This window comes from Haliotis rufescens, unplaced genomic scaffold, assembly GCF_023055435.1.
Source record: "Haliotis rufescens isolate VD_foot unplaced genomic scaffold, xgHalRufe1.0.p SCAF_29, whole genome shotgun sequence".
NCBI lineage: Eukaryota > Metazoa > Mollusca > Gastropoda > Lepetellida > Haliotidae > Haliotis > Haliotis rufescens.
The window spans coordinates 4,727,570-4,746,027 of record NW_025963990.1 but is presented as its reverse complement, the minus strand read 5'-3'; positions in this window follow the sequence as shown (position 1 = coordinate 4,746,027).

Genomic DNA, 18,458 nt, shown 5'->3' with positions numbered 1-18,458 from the left:
GTTAGTCATTGGAGATTTCGCTTGTCCTCGTTCAAAGTCTGAATCATGTCTGACTCTTACCAGTTGATTGGAGGGTGTCGAACAAGTCAATCTCCATCATCCCAGAAATGTTAAATAAAGGCATGACTGGAAAGTGTGATAGCTAATTGAGGTAACACTTTGACGTTATCGGTTTTCAGGAAGTCCTCACAATACGACGTTTCGTGCGGGAAAAGGGTGCGCTCTTTCCTTTCCTGTATGGTCCCTGCTTGTCGTGAGAAACGACTGACGGGCTGCGGTGATCAGGCTCTCTAGCGTGGTTGATGCATGTCATTGTATCCGAATTGCGTGGGTCGATGTTCATGATGTCAATCACTGGATTGTCCGGTCCAGACTCGATTATTCACAGACCGCCATCGTACAGCTGGAATACTGATGAGTGCTGCGTTAAACAAGAAACGATTGAAAGAACGAACCCTACTGGAACACTAGGCACCGTAAACGGCAATATTATAGATTAATTAACATGAACTTGGAATTATATAAATTTTCATTGTACCTCATACGTGGCAGATATGAAGGCTTGTATAAATGTAAGAGGCATTTTCTCATGTTGCATAATGGTTGCATCTCTTGTGGAGCGTCTGTTGAGGCACTGTGGAAGCAAGGTCAACAAGCGCTTCTTCATGCCATCAGACAATTGAGGCACTGTGGCAGCAAGGTCAACAAGCGCTTCTTCACGTCATCAAACAACTTATTCTAATTCACAAGTATCGTCGCGCCAGTTGCTGTAGCTTCAACAGATACATGTACAAACTCATGCACTAATGTAGGTACACACTCATGGAAACACGTCGTCACACATTAATGATGGTACACATCCACAAACATACAAACTCATGCACTAATGTAGGTACACACTCATGGAGACACGTCGTCACACACCAGTTTAGGTACAGATCCATAGATTTACAAACGCATGCGCTAATGTAGGTACACACTCATGGAGACACGTCGTCACACAATAATGTAGGTACACATCCACATATAAACAACCTCATGCAATAATGTAGGTACACACTCATGAAAACACGTCGTCACACACTAATGTAGGTACAGATCCATAGATATACAAAGTCATGCACTAATGTAGGTACACACTCATGGAGACACGTCGTCACACACTAATGTAGGTACAGATCCATATATATACAACCTCATGCACTAATGTAGGTACACACTCATGGAGACACGTCGTCACACACTAATGTAGTTACACACTCATGGAGACACATTGTCACACACTAATGTAGGTACAGATCCATAGATATACAAAGTCATGCACTAATGTAGGTACACACTCATGGAGACACATTGTCACACACTAATGTAGGTACAGATCCATAGATATACAAAGTCATGCACTAATGTAGGTACACACTCATGGAGACACGTCGTCACACATTGATGGAGGTACACACTCATGGAGACAAGTCGTCACACACTGATGGAAGTACAGATCCATAGATATTTAAAGTCATGCACTAATGTAGGTTCACACTCATGGAGACACATCGTCACACGTTAATGTAGGTACAGATCCATTGATTTGCAAATTCATGCACTAATGTAGGTACTCCCCTAATATATACATACTGATTCACTAATGTAACAGACACTTGTTCATTAATATCAGAACACAGTCTAACTTTAGCTAATGTTGCCACTCACCTATGGTACTCATCGTTGCAGCATTAAAAACAAACATGAACTCGAATGAGTCTTTTATATTTATTTTTAGAATCCAACAAAGCTCAATATATTATTATTTGACAGGTAATAGTGGTAATTGCATACGTTTCCCTGAATAAATTAAAGCGGAATAACTTTCCCCCGAATCCGAAATATAGTTAACAGCATGATCCATCTGTTCCTGTTAATCTTACTATCATAATTATCACTGATATGTAATAACGTTTGCATTCTGTAGATCGAATCATTTTGATAATGCCGCATCAATGGAAATGTTAAAAATCATTTTTTAAATTGTCCACATGTTTATTATATTCGTCACAATGCACGTTTAAGTGACTCCTTCTGACCAAAGACATCCCTGTGAGATATTCTTGTGACACAGCTACCCCTATACCCAATACCTATAAAATAAATAAAGAAAAAAATAAAATAAAATCTTTTCATTGAGTACCCGAAATGAATTCAATTCGTAACCTCGTACGACATTGTCGTCACTATTGTCGTCATTGATATGAACCGTTAAATTAACAAGCTGGGTGATACAGACCAGCGATGGTTGGGTTTGCTGATTCAACACTATTTGATTCAACACTATTTCGCCGGAAGGGTTGAAATGTACAGATACTTTTTACTATTGTCTTCAAGCGCAATTTCTAGTTGCAAGGTACCAAAGGTTTTGCTTTCTTTTAACAGTTTTTAAAGGGTAATCAGACCAGCCCGACCCTAAGACCTGACAGGTAAATGTTTTGGCATTGTATTGGTAACTGGTGCAGGTGAATGAGGTCATAGTTAAACATTTACGGGAACAAATCTTGATATTGCGAATAAAGAATCCACCACGGATTTTATATTTAGTGAAAAGTCCTTTGTACACCGTCCATCGATCTCCATACACTTCACAGCCTTGAAATAGAAATCAGAGTTGAAATAGTCATCAGTATACATGTATATCGCATACAGCACACAATTATCATGTTTAAACAAGGAGGATTACATCATCTTGGTGAGTGAGTGAGGTTATCACCGCTTCAACATTTGTTTAGTTATATCATGACGTGTCAGCTAGGTAGGCCCGATTTGACGCAGGTCTTAGACGTGTATCACTTTATTAAAACACACGAGCAGGATATGACACTGTCAAACCTAGAGTGAGTGAGTGAATATAGTTTTACAACGCTTTTAGCAATACTCCAGCAATATCACGGCGGGGGACTCCAGACATGGCTTCACACACTGTACCCATGTGGGGAATTGAACCCGGGTCCTCGGCTTGACGTGCGAACGCTTTAACCACTAGTCTACCCCCTACACACCGTCAAACTAAGAAATATGATTTGTACGGATCTGGAATGTGAGCCCATTTCTGGAGGAAAATATGAGGAGATACAGGCGCCGTATATTGTTCTCACAAATTAAGCATTGGTTATCTCATGGCTATGGAAGGTACGACCGCTTGTAAAACTGTGGATCATTGATAAGGAAACAAAACATAATCACTCGTAAAACCGTTGTAGTAACGAGATGTCATTGTGTATCAGTTTTGACTTACGCTTGATACAGGTGTTGTCAGCAGGGTTGAAACGTAATCTCAACGGACATTTGCATCTTCCCTTGTCGCACTTAAGACTGCCTGGACAGTCGCCGTCCTTGCACCTTCTGTTTAGCATATTTCTCGGTTTACCTGTGTTTATTCAAGATTTATTCTGCATATGTAAATACCAAACAGTATAGGAGTGATGAAGCGATGATGTTGAAATATCAGTAGCAATGTTTCACCAGAAAGCAGGAGCCAGACAGCAAGAGCCAGACAGCAAGAGCCAGACAGCAGGAGCCAGAGAGCAGGAGCCAGAAAACAGAACCAGACAGCAGGAGCCAGAAAGCAGGAGCCAGACAGTAGGAGCCAGACAGCAGGAGCCAGACAGCAGGAGCCAGATAGCAGGAGCCAGAAAGTAGAGGTACAACTGCCGAGGAACAGACAAATAAATTCCCCCAACTAACTTTCCCATTTATTAATGTGTGTGGTTTAATGAGTAAACTAATTAATCCTGACTTTATCCAGTTCATCAAATCATCAAACACGCCATTCTCCTGGCTCAGACTAAATTGGATGACTATGACGCCTTAGATATAATGAACTACACAGCCAACACTAAGAACAGATCAATTGACACAAGATCAGGAGGATTAGCAATCCTAGTGGAGAAAACTATCAACAAGTATGTCTCACACAGCCCATTTAACAGTGACTGTTTACTTCTAGTCAAGATACCATCTGAGATACCGCTATCTGAGGGTGGTTTAGTAGTTGGTGTTGCATACATCCCTCCTGAGGGATCACCCTACCATGACCATGTGTGTTTTAATGATATTGGAGCTGAGATATGTAGGTATGATTCTGATTTTGATGTTGTTATGTTACGAGATTATAATGCCAGGACAAGCAGATGTGTGACTTTACTTCTATAGAAACATTTGTTTGTTGTTTAACGCCGCACTCAGCAATATTCCATGTATATGACGGCTGTCTTTAAAATCGAATCTGGACCAGACAATCCAGTGATTGATGTCATGAGCATCGATACACGCAATTCAGACAGATGACATGCATCAACCAAGTCAGCGAGCCTGACCACTCGTCCCCGTTAGTTGCTTCTTACAACAAGCATAGTCGCCTTTTACGGAAAGCATAGGTTGCTGAAGACCTATTCTACCCCGGATCTTCACAGGTCTCTTTTTGACATTGGAGATGAATTCTAGTATATCTTCAATTGTAAATATTTCAATGAACAAAGGGACATGAACATCACAAAACACTTTTCAAAAAGACCGAATATGTTACAACTCAAGCAGTTATTTAACTGCCATAAGATATCAGTCTAAAAGAAACTATGTAAATTTATTAAAATTATAATGAAAACTGTAAAACTCCCGGTTATTCTCTGTCCACCGCAATGTAAAATACTGTTTGTACCGCATATGTCGATGCACCCGGCCTGAGAGAAATAGTGTTGTTTTGTTCTGTTCTGTAACAGGCAATAGGTGTTCAAGGCTAATGGTTGAGTAAGTATATACTCCGAAAAATTGTGTTATTAAAGAAGATGACATCCATAAATTCTCTTCCTTATGTGTATCCCTTCTACATGTCCTTCAAAGACTTCACATGATAAATAGCTAACTTCAGAACAAAGAGACAAGACATTATTAGCCGAGTGTGTTTCCGTTACGTAAATATCATACTGTATACTAGAAATATAAAAAAATGTATTTACAAAACGGAAACACATGAGGGGAATTATCTCATTATCATGTAATGTAATTCTTAAAATAATTAAGTTGGTTGGTTTGGTTTGTTGTTGCGTAAAACAACCAACTAACTAACCAACGAAAAAGAAATAATTCCTTTCAGCATGATCAGAATTACTTGGATGTGAGACGAAATGTCAGACTGGTCCCTCCGTTTTATGTTTGGTTTGTTGTTTTACGCCGCACTCAGTAATATTCCAGCTACATGACGGCGGTCTGTCAATAATCGAGCCTGGACCAGACAATCCAGTGATTGACATCATGAGCAAAAATGAAGACGTTAAAGATGTAATTTCACTAAATGAAGAAACATTAAGTAACCGAGTATGAACACAATATTCGAATTTATCTAATCCCCCTGAAGGGTTTGTAGCCATGTTTGTCTACAACAACCCCTATCTAAGCATTTAGTGTATTCAGAAAAAAGGCATTGCATCCTTGTATGAAGCTTGAAAGTAGTTTTTCCTAGGCAACCACTGTTGCACATTTACTGGATCCTGATACCAAGTTGAGGATTGGTTTATAGCGCCGATAGTACTATCCATTAAATAAACTAGTTTATTACCGAGCTTCTGAGTTATCAAACTGTAACACAGATGGAGGTTTTGTCCTACCTGGAGAGACAGTAGCTGCCTTGGATGCTGCGTCGGGGTTATCGTAATCTGTGTACGATGGCAATTATTGAACAATATGCTTGGAAGACGAAGTCGATATTTTCAATTTGAGCCAGGACATTGTGAACATGTACAGATGTATAAAATTCATATTACATGGATCACTTCCAGAACGTTAAAGTACTAATGCCACGCCAATGAGAAGTGTACAGAATGCGTAAATGATTAGTTTATGTCATCTTATCTCAATACAAATTAAAATACACTATGAAATGCCACACATAAATCGCAATTTGAAAAATGTAATTTCCAGCCCAAATATCTAAATACTAATGATGATTTCCCATCGAATTAATAAATGACTTGTTGACATTGTAAAGTTATCATTATCAATGTAATCATTTTAATTCACAACGATCACTCTTTAAATTTCCATTTACACCCCTTAATCAACTCGTTATATTCCAAAATGTATTACCATGGACACAGACCGCACCACCCCGACGATTTTCGAGACAACGGTCGGTGGAAACGCAGGTCTTCATTGAGCAAGCACCTGCTGAAGGCTATGAAAAAGTCAAATAGTATAAGTGCAATGTTTATTTCAGTCAACACACAATTCAAATGTTTTTGCAGCATTATTTACAAACCTACAAATGAATATAATTATCCTGAAATAACTTTTACTAAATATTATATTTGTTTTTTGTTGTTGTTTAACGCCACACTCAGCAATATTCCAGCTATATGACGGCGGTCTGTAAATAATAGTGTCTGGACCACACAATCCCGTAAGTCGCCTCTAAACACAAAGCATAGTCGCCTTTTATGGCAAGCATGAGTTGCTGAAGACCTATTCTTTCCCGGATCATTATGGGTCACTAAATATAATATGAAACCTTACATTAAATATAGCATCGTAAGCGTTTCTCATTGCAAGCATATAAAAATAAACAAATCTAACATACCATCTGATCTTTTCCTTTTCGAAACACAATGTAACCCTCCGTCTCCTGTCGTTCCAAGGAAGTAGTCAGCTGTCGGCATGTCAGAGTTTTAATGTCGTATGCAACATCCTGACAGGAGCCTCTTTCCATGCACTTGACTTTGCACAAGTTGATACCAATAGGACGGTTCAATGTTTGTATGCAGGAAACACATACAAGGAACTGAGGCACTAGGAAAGGTAGAAACATCTTCTGAGGCACCCGTTGCTTCCACATGAACAGATGCACAATCCGGTCTGAACACTACGGTTTGTTTGTAAATGCTACATCGTCACGTGAGTCACTATATTGATCTAGTATGGCTTCTCGTCATTTAAGAGTAAAACGATCGTGTCTGTATTGATGTCTTTGTATACAAACTATACTGAGTCAAATTAAAAACTTCACATTTTTAAAAGTAATCCTATATATGATATACAACGGACAAATGTATCAGAGAAGGTAATTTTTAATCATTAATGTCTAAAGACGGATTTTAATTAACGGTGGTAACCATAATTTGTTCCAAGCACCTACGGTATTCCGTAAAAACATCAACAGTTTAAATCATAAGTCCCAAGCACGAGAATCTGATGGCACACAAGTTCAGTAGCGTGTATGGCCACCATGTGCGTTGACAACTGCCACACAACGCCTCCGTATGGACCTTGTGATGCTTGTGAACACATGATTTGGAAGACGACGCCATTGTTGCTGCAAAATGGTGCCAAGATCTTGCAAATTCTGTGGTTGGTTCTGGAGAGTGCGCAGACTTCTGCCAAGAGCATCCCAGACGTGTTCGATGGGATTGAGGTCGGGAGACCTTGACGGCCAGTCCATGACGTTGACTCCCGCATTCTGAAGGAAATTCCTTGTCAAAATTGCTGTGTGGGGTCTGGCATCGTCGTGTTGGAAGATCAAACCGGGTCCATGTGCTGCCATAAAAGGCAGAAGTTCTGGTGCCAGTACCTGGTCGCGGTAAGCAGCAGCGTTGAGGTTGCCACGGATGACAAGAAGCCTGGAACGTGCATTGCCACAGAAAGCACCCCACACCATGACACTTCCGCCTCGAAATCTGTCAATTTCCTGTACACAATACTGGGCGTAACGTCCATGACGGCGCCTCCACACCCTCGCCCTACCATAAGCAAATCGAAGATTAAATCGTGATTCATCACTACAGACGACTTGATTCCAATTCCTCTGAGTCCATCGTAAGTGTCGCTGTGCCCACAATTGACGTTGACGTCTGTGTAATTGAGTCAGAAACGGCCCGCAGTATGGCCGTCGTGCTTGAAGGTGAGCAGTTCTCAGGTGGTTTCAAACAGTTTGCGCACTCAGTCTACCCCTAAACAGTTCATTTCTGGTTGATGTAGCCGTCAAAATTCGGTTACGGAAGTGACGTAAGACAATCTGACGATCCTCTGAATGTGACGTCACACGTAGTCGACCTGGCCGAGGGCGATCAGCGATGGTACCCGTTTGCTGTAGACGCGTCTGTAAATCATAAACAGTCCGTCGAATACAACCCATCGTCCTTGTGACTTCAGCTACGGACGTTCCCGTCTGCAACATGCCGATGGCACGTTCACGTTGCACATTTGAAAGGCGTGGCATGACAAATGGCCGTAAAAACTTTTGTTTTCTTGTGTTTTCCAATTTTTGTTAATGACTGCTAACAAGTATGGCTGAAAACACGTGCGGTATTATGGCCACGTGACCAGTTGCACGTGAAAAAACACTTTTGCCACTATAGTGCTGTGCACATGATTTTGATCGATTCACCTGCACAAAAACGGATGTTATCTGAAGACACTATGTGGCCATTTTTGTTTAAATACACAATAAGGGCCCACAATGATAACTGGTCAAAATGTTAAAATTTTAGTATAGTTTTTTATTTGGTTCAGTATATTACAAATTATTAATTTTATTTTTTATGTATTTTTGTTGGCAGTTCAACTCCTCTGGCGACTGTTTCTTTGTTTGTTGTTTAACGCCGCACTCAGCAATATTGCCGGACTTGTCTAATAGATCCGGAGTTAAAGAATGTTGTCAATTAAACAGCATGTTTCCCATGTTCCCCAAGTTCGAAGCATCTTACGCGCAGATCTGGGGTAGAACAGGTCTTCAGCAACCCATGCAAGTCCGTTAAAGGCGACTATGCTTGTCATAAGAGGAGACTAACGGGATCGGGTGGTCAGGCTCGATGACTTTGTTGATGCATGTCATCGATTCCAATTACATGGATCAATGCTCATGATGTCAATCACTTGATGGTCTGGTCCAGACTCGATTATTTACAGACCGCCGTCATATAGCTGGAATATTGCTGAGTGTGGCGTAAAACAACCAACCAACTAACCAACGAAACAGAAATAATTCCTTTCAGCATGATCAGAATAACTTGGATGTGAGACGAAAGGTCAGACTGGTCCCTCCGTTTTATGTTTCGGTTTGTTGTTTCACGCCGCACTCAGCAATATTGCAGCTATATGACGGCGTCTGTAAATAATCGAGTCTGGAGTCCCTTTTGAATGGCTTGAAAATAATAATTATGCTTCAGACTGTTGAATAAAGGAGAGATTGTTTGTACACCAAAAAAGCATTGTTGCAAGATCTTTTGGGGTTTTTTTAAAAATTCGATTGGTTGGTTGGTTTGTTGTTCAACGCCGCACTCAGCTATAATCCAGCAATATGACGTCAGTCTGTAAATAATCGAGTCTGGACCACATAGGGCCTGTATCAGTCACCTGGATATTTACGCAATCATGTCAAACTATACATTTGCATTGTACATGTACATGTATATAATACTGCAAATAGTTCGTAATTTTGTCTATGTCAGCATTTAAAATGGGTGGATAGCAAATCTGACAGCATGAACGTGTATTTTTCTACATACAAATGTAGCATAAAAATCTGAACCGTTTCCATGTTATGATCCAGGATAAATCAAATCAAAGGTATTACTCTCTTCATAACAGACACATGTATACAATGTATTATTATAGGTTGGGGATAATATCGGTTTGCATGTTGTGGTCAAGGTTCTAACTCCTTTGGGAGTGCTGAACAGAAGAACAGAAGGGCCAGTCCTGGTAGCATATGTGCATTCCTCTCATTATACTCTCATTTGTACATATGGTTATAGACCCGTAAAGATCCGAGGTAGAATAGGTCTTCAGCAAGCAACGATTGCTGTAAAAAGCGACCCTGCTTGTCGTCAGAGGCGACTAACGGTATCGGGTGGTCAGGCTCGCTGACTTGGTTGATGCATGTCATCGATCCCAATTGATTGGGTCGATGCTCATGATATCAATCACTGGATTGACTGGTCTAGACTCGATTATTTATACAGACCGCCGCCGTACAGCTGCAATATTGCTGAGTGAGGCGTAAAACAAAAACAAACAAACAAAACGACAACCTTACAAGGTGCTTATTGTAAATCAAATAAAAATATCTAAAGAAATCAGTCAGTCATACGATTCTTATGAATCACTATCACTACTGATAAGGTAAATATATTTCAGTCATTTGTCCAGAGACATGTAAAAACACAAATGTACGTTAATGCGTTGTTCCTTTGAGCATTTAACCGGTTCTTGATATCGTAATTTGCATAAATTATTGTTTCTTAATGATGTTCTAGTACATTTTTAATATGGTATTAACAATACGTATTATCATTTGTGCGATATATGATCATGGACAAAATGTTTTTGAAAGCTGTTATTGTGCTTATCAAGGAGGCAGATCGTAGATGATAAAGTCAGACGCATTAGAACATTACGGTGATGGCATTTTTATCTGAGGAAGTGTTGAATATTACATGTTTATTATCATTATTGACGAAAATTACTCGACAATTCAGGTTTAATGCTGGAAACACTGAGACACGTATTTGAATAGTGTTTAATAATGGTGGATATATATTAATATAGCAAACATAGGTATTTAAAGAGATCAAGTTGCAAATGTCAATGTGTTTATGAATATTGGCAGCTAAATATACTTTAGGTATAAATTAAGTACTGGATGAATGCAGGTCGATACCCCGTACAAAGTTATGTTCTGCTTTACGTGTTAGATGAGAATGGAAAATTCAATTGGGCCTCGAATGTGAGACTAATGTTATTTTATAGCGGTTTTGCGTATGTGTGGTTATTCCAAGATGTTGGTGATAAGAACATGTTTTGTCTGCATTTAGAAGACGTTTAATATATATCTATTTCCAATCATGGTACCACAGTTTGGAGTCGTCTACGTTTTAGTGCATTATGTTGATATAGTATCTCTTCGAATAATACATAACAGTACTCAGCAAGAAACGATTAGTTAGTGCAATGTGGAGATTTCGTATATCCCTTTCGAGTCAACATCATTCGTAACATGTCATTGTTAAATATACCTCATACAGAATCTATATGTATAGAATGTGACCTTCATGTAGTAGGGGACGAATACTATGCATTTTTTATATGTAAGAAATATATTCACTTGAGAAATAGCTTTTTTACCTTCTGTGATATTAATGTACTACGCTTGATACCTTTATATTTGTGTAAATTATTTAAAAAAATATCGTCAAAGATGTAACTCTCTGGACATGTGACCTAAAGTGTGATTTATCTAACACCTGCACCATGGGCCATATAGCCTGTACTACGAAATAAACTTAATTGATTGATTGGACAAGGTGTATATATTGCAGGGCGATTTGCTGATTGCTAGGACGTAACTAGGATTATCTTGGTTTTTCAACCCCATATCCATGCGCCACTATTCCGCCAACATTAAGCTGACTCGACGTGGTGTAATTGAAGTAATGTTCAAAGCGTCTTTAAACCCACCTCACTCACTCTAGCGTGTAATACGTCTACAGAAGTATACTTAAGGAGAGGAAAACTTTCAAATAAAAGTCAAAATCAGGCCTCCTCAAAAGACTAAAAGAATAATGAAATAGAACAATAACCCATTATATTGATTTCCGATTCATATTTGCTATCCAATTCATGTCCTCATAAACATTAGTTATATATACAGTTTAAGATTTGACCTCGTGAATACAAGAACCAAAGTTGCCAGGTAAATAATAAATGTAGTTAATGTTTAATCACTGTAACACAAAATGCGTTTTGGTTTCTTTTCATATTTTAGTTATTAAAGCAGTTCCTGTAATAGAGTAGTAATAACTATGAACCATGTAAAATTTATTTCTAATTTCCATCGATCCCATTCAACATCTATGCTTTGTAATCAACACATTTTGTGAAGGCAGCAATGCAACAAAAAGAACCAAAGGAAGTGAAGTAATACAAACCCAAGTGCAGTTAGAGGTTAATCAACTACTTTGAGTTGTATACTATTCGACCTCCGTCAGAACCATTGAAAAAAAGGCGTAGAAAGACCAAACCGAAAGTGTCATTATGTCCTTGTGTAAGCAACTAAAGTATTTGTCCTGAAGGGGGGGGAATGATGTTAAAACCTTTTTATTTAATCTCATTAAACTAGTATAGTTTGATGACACTTATGATACTATTATATATAATTGACAGCAAAGCTAATTTCGTTTTACGCTACAGTTGCACCTAAGGTTGAATTACATTAACAACACTTAAACATTTCTGTATAATACATGCATGTGTAAGTTACTTGCACTATACTTGATGTCCCGTGAAGATCCGGGGTAGAATAGATCTCCAGCATCCCATGCTTGCCGTAAAAGGTGACGGTGCTTATCGTAAGAGGCGACTAACGGGATCGGGTAGTCAGGCTCGCTGACTTGGTTGATGCATGTCATCGTATCAACGCCCGTGAAGATCCGTCGTAAAATAGGTCTTCAGCATACCATGCTTGCTGTAAAAGGCGACTATGCTTATCGTAAGAGGTGGCTAACGGGATCGGGTGGTCAGGCTCGCTGTCCTGGTTGATGCATGTCATCGATCCCAATTGCGTGGATCAATGCTCATGTTGTTAATCACTGGATTGTCTGGTCCAGATTCGATTATCTACAGACCGCCGTCATATAGCTGTAATATTGCTGAGCGCGGCGTTCAACAACAAACAAACAAATACTATAATTGATATCATTTTAACACTGTTTTGATTCAGAGTGGAGTATCGAGGAGTCGCATTCGCACTTTCTGTTGTCACGAAATGCATGCTTCACCATGACCGAGTGTGTTCATTTTTCATAATAATTTGTTAAAGTGTGCGTGATCGGCTCGTAGTAAGCATACTGTGGCTAGGTTGGGTATTCATGTTAAACAGCGGACTGTTATCTCATTTGGCTAGCACTGTAAAATGGGGATTTGTCCGGACTGGTACAAGCAGCGTGCATGTACGCCTCTATATTAGAGCAATGATATTGGACACAACATTAAAACCCCATTTCAACAGACATCACCTGTAAAATATAAGATAGTCAGTCAATAACTAAATGCCTGTTTAAAATGTCCACTAAAATGTACCTCTTCCAGTGTCTGGAAGTGTTGTATTGAGCCAATTGGGTACACAGAAATAAGGTTTTCTAATACAGCAACACATGAGTAATGTGGCAGATGTCCATGGTATGTCATTGGTTATGTGTATAAAGGGCGATGCGTGGCCTAGTAGGTAAATCGTTCGCTCGTTTAGGCCAGGTTTCGATTCCCCAATCGGGTACAAAGTGCCGATCCGGGGTAGAATAAGTCTACACGCAGATCCGTGATAGAACAGGTCTTCAGCAACCCATGCTTGCCGAAAAAAGGCGACTATTCTTGTCGTAAGTGGCGACTAACGGGATCGGGTGGTCAGGCTCGATGACTTGGTTGATGCATGTCTGTGCATCGATGCCCATGAAGTCAATCACTGGACTGTCTGGTCCAGACTCGATTTTACAGACCGCCGTCATATAGCTAGAATAAACAAACAAACAAACAAACGTCATTTGATATTATCGTCTTGGATCAGAGTTAAGCACTGACCCTAGACTGACCAAAACAAATTTCGGTTATAAGTTTCAATGCCTTCCAAATCTCGAATTTCAACATGACCATTTCAACTTCTTGTTAAAAAATTAGTGGGTGAGTTAGTTACAAATTATGCAGTATTTTGGGGATATTATAACTAAAACATGTCATATTTTGCAATTAAACTAATAAGGACAGTTCAAAACTGTAACAGATGAATGATTGTCTTTGAAAACAAGTCGGTGAGCATTGAAAAGATTTATCTGTAAACACGACGTTACGAGTGGGGAGGTGGTTGTGTGAGTGAGTGAGGGGATGGTTGAGTGAGTAGCCATCACGTGAGTTTAACGCCGCTTTGAACAGTGTTTTGGTTATATCACAGTGGGTCAGTTTGATGAGGTTGAGGGAGGCAACCAAAATTAATGCAGATCTTAGACGGTTTTCCACTGGTGCAACTCACGAACCTGCGCTGGTGCTGAGAAACCTAGAAACGTAACCAGGACGAATCTGGGATTCGATCAGTGTTGCTGGGATGTCTTAGGGCCGCAACTCCATGCATCGAATTAGACAACCTTAGACGACCAATTCCCCCATGACCCTGTTTGGAAATAGAAGCTAAAGATGCCCCAGTCAATTGACTGCGTTGATCCCTGGTGTTCGTTTGATATAGTGTGTGGGCATTTAAGTTTTTCTCCATTAAATATCAAATCCCCATAATATCGTTTTTCTCCATTGAATATCAAATCCCGATAATATATCACTCGAATATAGTTCAAACCAGCATTTAACCCATCTCACTCATACACTCGCTGTGTTGGTTATCTTAGCAAACTTAAACAACGGATAAACAAGGTCCCATATCAGGAACTACTTTCAAGCTCTAAAAACCGATGAAGCTTGTTCAATAAACTAGTGACGTAGGTTTCCAATAAAAGTTTAGATATAGGGTCTGTATGCATGTTTCTGAAGCTGTTCATAACTTCAAATCACTTCGCACAATTTCATCTATGGGGCTGTTCACCGAAACGTATTCACATGCCGTTTGGAAAGTTACTTCACTGAGCAAAATTACATGTAAAACGGCCCGTGAAGATTCCGGGATAGAATAGGTCTTCAGCAACCCATGCTTGCCGTAAAAGGTGACCATGCTTGTCGTAAAAGGCGAACAACGGCTCGCTGACTTGATTGATGTATGTCATCCATCCCAATAGCGTGGATCGATGATCATGATATCAATCACTGGATTGTCTGGTTCGGACTCGATTATTTACAGGCCGCCATCATATAGCTGGAATATTGCTGAGTGCGGCGTTAAACAACAAACCAGACCAAAAACATCTAAAACATCGATTATCTCAAGGATGTCAAAGTCACACATAATTCTATTTGTAAACCTAATATATGAATATTTATGATGTGAAACCACACCCAGATAATACTTAAAATCAGATGATAATTAATATTATAAATTGAAAATGAAATATCAGCTAGTGCTACATTTTTCAGATTACACACGTCAATGATCGAGTTAATGAGTGCGTTAATATTTACCGTCGTATCGGCAATAGCTCAACCATTAAGAGATAAAAACAAACAATACATACATTAAACCACGCTGATCAAACAAGCAGGGACAATGAAGATATGACAACTGTATTAAATATGATAAAAGCAAATAATTTCAACAAATTATCACAATGTATGATACAGAATTTTAAATTTCGATGCCAGATTTTCTACCTAAACTAGGAATACCTAAACTAGGAATCCCTGGCGATCTCCCTCTTGACAGCTCATCACAAGAGTGACATTTAGGAGGTTCTTCCCCGGCAGCTTTAGGAGACATTTAAACCGACTGCGGACAATAAGACACCGTCGGAAAATCATCATGCCTTGACTGACAGGTCAAGCTGACTTGACTAAATTTTGATTTGATAATTTGAGCTGACAACATCTCCAAAGGAGGTCGCGCCACGAGAACTTTCTTGTCAGTCGTTGTCGTAATTCTCGGCAAGAGACAGCGAAGTATACTGACAAGCATATGTGATTTCTCTATCTAGAAAACGAGTATAATTAGGAAGATCTGAATGTCAAAAATAAAGCCGCCCAAGGTTATTGTTGTGGATATTTGATACATCATGTCGTCTTTTAGTGACATACAAACCCAAAAGGGTGAACTATCGAGGTTAAATATGTCTGTTATATGGCAGTGTAATATATTGTTAAACAATTATCCTAACTGTATTACATAGTTTCTGTTCAGATTCCGTAGAAGCTCATTGTATTGTATTTGGACAATGACTAGTTGTCAGGAGATTATTGCTATTTAATATAAGCAGTGGTGAGGAAGTTATTATATTTAGATATTCGAATTATCTGTAAACCTCCGGAATAGCATGGATTGATGTCAAGCGTTATAGAAACATGTCCATTATCATGTGATGTTCTTGTGGCACTGGACTGGTCGAGCACCGTGTGGAAAGTGCTGGCAGCTGGTTAGACTATATAAAAATGAAGCGGGTTCGTGTTTGGCATCTCACATTTCATCTAACAGATCAAAACCCGCTTTCGTGTGAAGATCGCTGTTCGGCCCGGTATCAAACCTACGCCTATCAAGGAAGCTTGACCAGTGTTGCTAATACATGTAGTTGTGGCAATTTACATAATCACGACATTGATAAAAAACAGTTGCACATAAGCGAGTGGGAAACAGCTCCATTCACTGTAAGAATGTACATTCGAGGAACATAACCTTTCGTGTTTCACGTCTACCACCTACACATTCTGCTCTCCTCCACATCAGTTACGAACTGTTAACATCACCAGTTCTTTAGACAAAACTTAATGTAGTATGAAGTCGTTTTTCTAAGTAATATCCTGACCTGTCTCCTTGGCCGTTTACGCAGTCTCAGCGATAAGGTAATCCCAAAATATAATACTCCCGTAGACACTGTGGGTGAACCAGAATACTCAATTAAAAGGATAGGCCAGCCAAACTGATGAGCAGGATGGTAGAGTAAACCTCTTAATAATTTATTTACCTACACTTACCAACAGCTCATGATCATTTAGTTCATTAAGGCCAGTGACCAGTCGGTATCATAATAACCATTGCATGCTGAGGGACCATGTGCTCTGGCAGCATGTAAACGATTAATGTTTCCTGGTCCAATAGTTCCTGAGGAAGGAATATACATATGGAAAATATTCCAGTGTTAGTAAGATACTTGCTGCGGAATATAATCCTTTGCAAAATATTTCTCTGGAAATTTTGTACCTGAGATGTTACTTCGCCTGGAAAGAACATCCAGGGGGAATAAATATCCACGCCCATTTTGGTGCAACGTGTGTGCGTCAAGGTCTACAACAACAACTGCCAATGTGATCAGGCTAGATCATTGAATTCAGCTTCCATGGTTATGTGAGGGTTATTGACAGAGAATATATTCATATAGCGATTATCAGGACGCATGCGCATGTATTAATCGTTGTGGCAGGATCGTGTCAGCAGCATTATGAGCAAGTACAAATAATTGTACTCCGAGCTTAAGACGTAGGTGTTGTTTGTGATGAATGAATACACACATGATCTGCAATCAAATAAAGTATTGTATATGAAGACCGCATACACAAACGGGACGTCGTAATTACATGTATGTGCTAACGTTGCGATCATTAAATGGTCATTTTTCATTCGGTTTACTAACACACCTTGCAATAATAAGTCCGAAATTATTTTCAAAACATGGCTAGGACAACAGGAGAGCACTGCTTGAGCTCAGCAATGTTTAACTCAAACAACAACATGTTGAAGTTTAATATCTTTTCAGCTACAGCTGCAAAACCAGGTATTGTTCTAATTAAAACTATGAACCAGAATATTATTGTAAGAAAAAAAACTTGTAACAATTGAGTTGTTTTGAGAGAGACAATTTCTTTTTCTTTCAGTATTTCAACATTCTTAAGCATTATGATTTTTTTCAAGAATTTTCACGGACAATGTATTATTTTCGATAAAATCCCAACCGTCATTGGAACGTTATGTATGGCGTTAAAAAACAAATAAACAAACATGAATTACCACGCTTTTAAATAAATGTGGCATATACATGCCGGAGAATGCAGTGCATTTGTAAATTCCCTGGATATTGGGCTGGTAGAGTCATAAATTAATGGTTTTATCGACATAAATCATTGTCAATAGAAGCAGAACAATGTGCCTCAAGTGACAATACTGAAAGAACTAATTCCCCCTACACTTCAAATATAGCAACAATATGCCTCATCTTGTCGTGAGTTTGAGTGTGTATATATAGCAGTATTGAGGAAGGTTTAATGAGGTGCAGCTGCTTGGCGTGATCTACGAATTATTTTGAATTTCACACTAGAAGCTTATTTGATGCTTATAAGTTTGACACATGTTTATATCACATTTTATTTGTTCGTTCTGAATAAATACGTTGTTGATACATGTGTAGTTTTGACCCGTGAAGATCCGTGGTAGAATAGGCCGCCAGCAACCCATTCTTGCCGTAAAAGGCGACTGTGTTTGTCGTGAGAGGCGACTTACGGGATCGGGTGGTCAGGCTCGCTGATTTGGTTGATGCATGTCATCTTATTCAAATTGCGTGGATCGATGCTCATGATGTCAATCACTGGATTGTCTGCTTCAGACTCGATTATTTACAGACCGCCGTCATATAGCTGCAATATTGCTTAGTGCGGCGGTAAACAATAAACAAACACACAAACAAACAAACAAACATGTCGTTTCATTGACCTTTTTTGTTCTGTTCGATCTGATTAAGGTAATGACATCTCTGAAGGTGTTATAGTTTAAAATATATCTGACAGATTACCTGAGA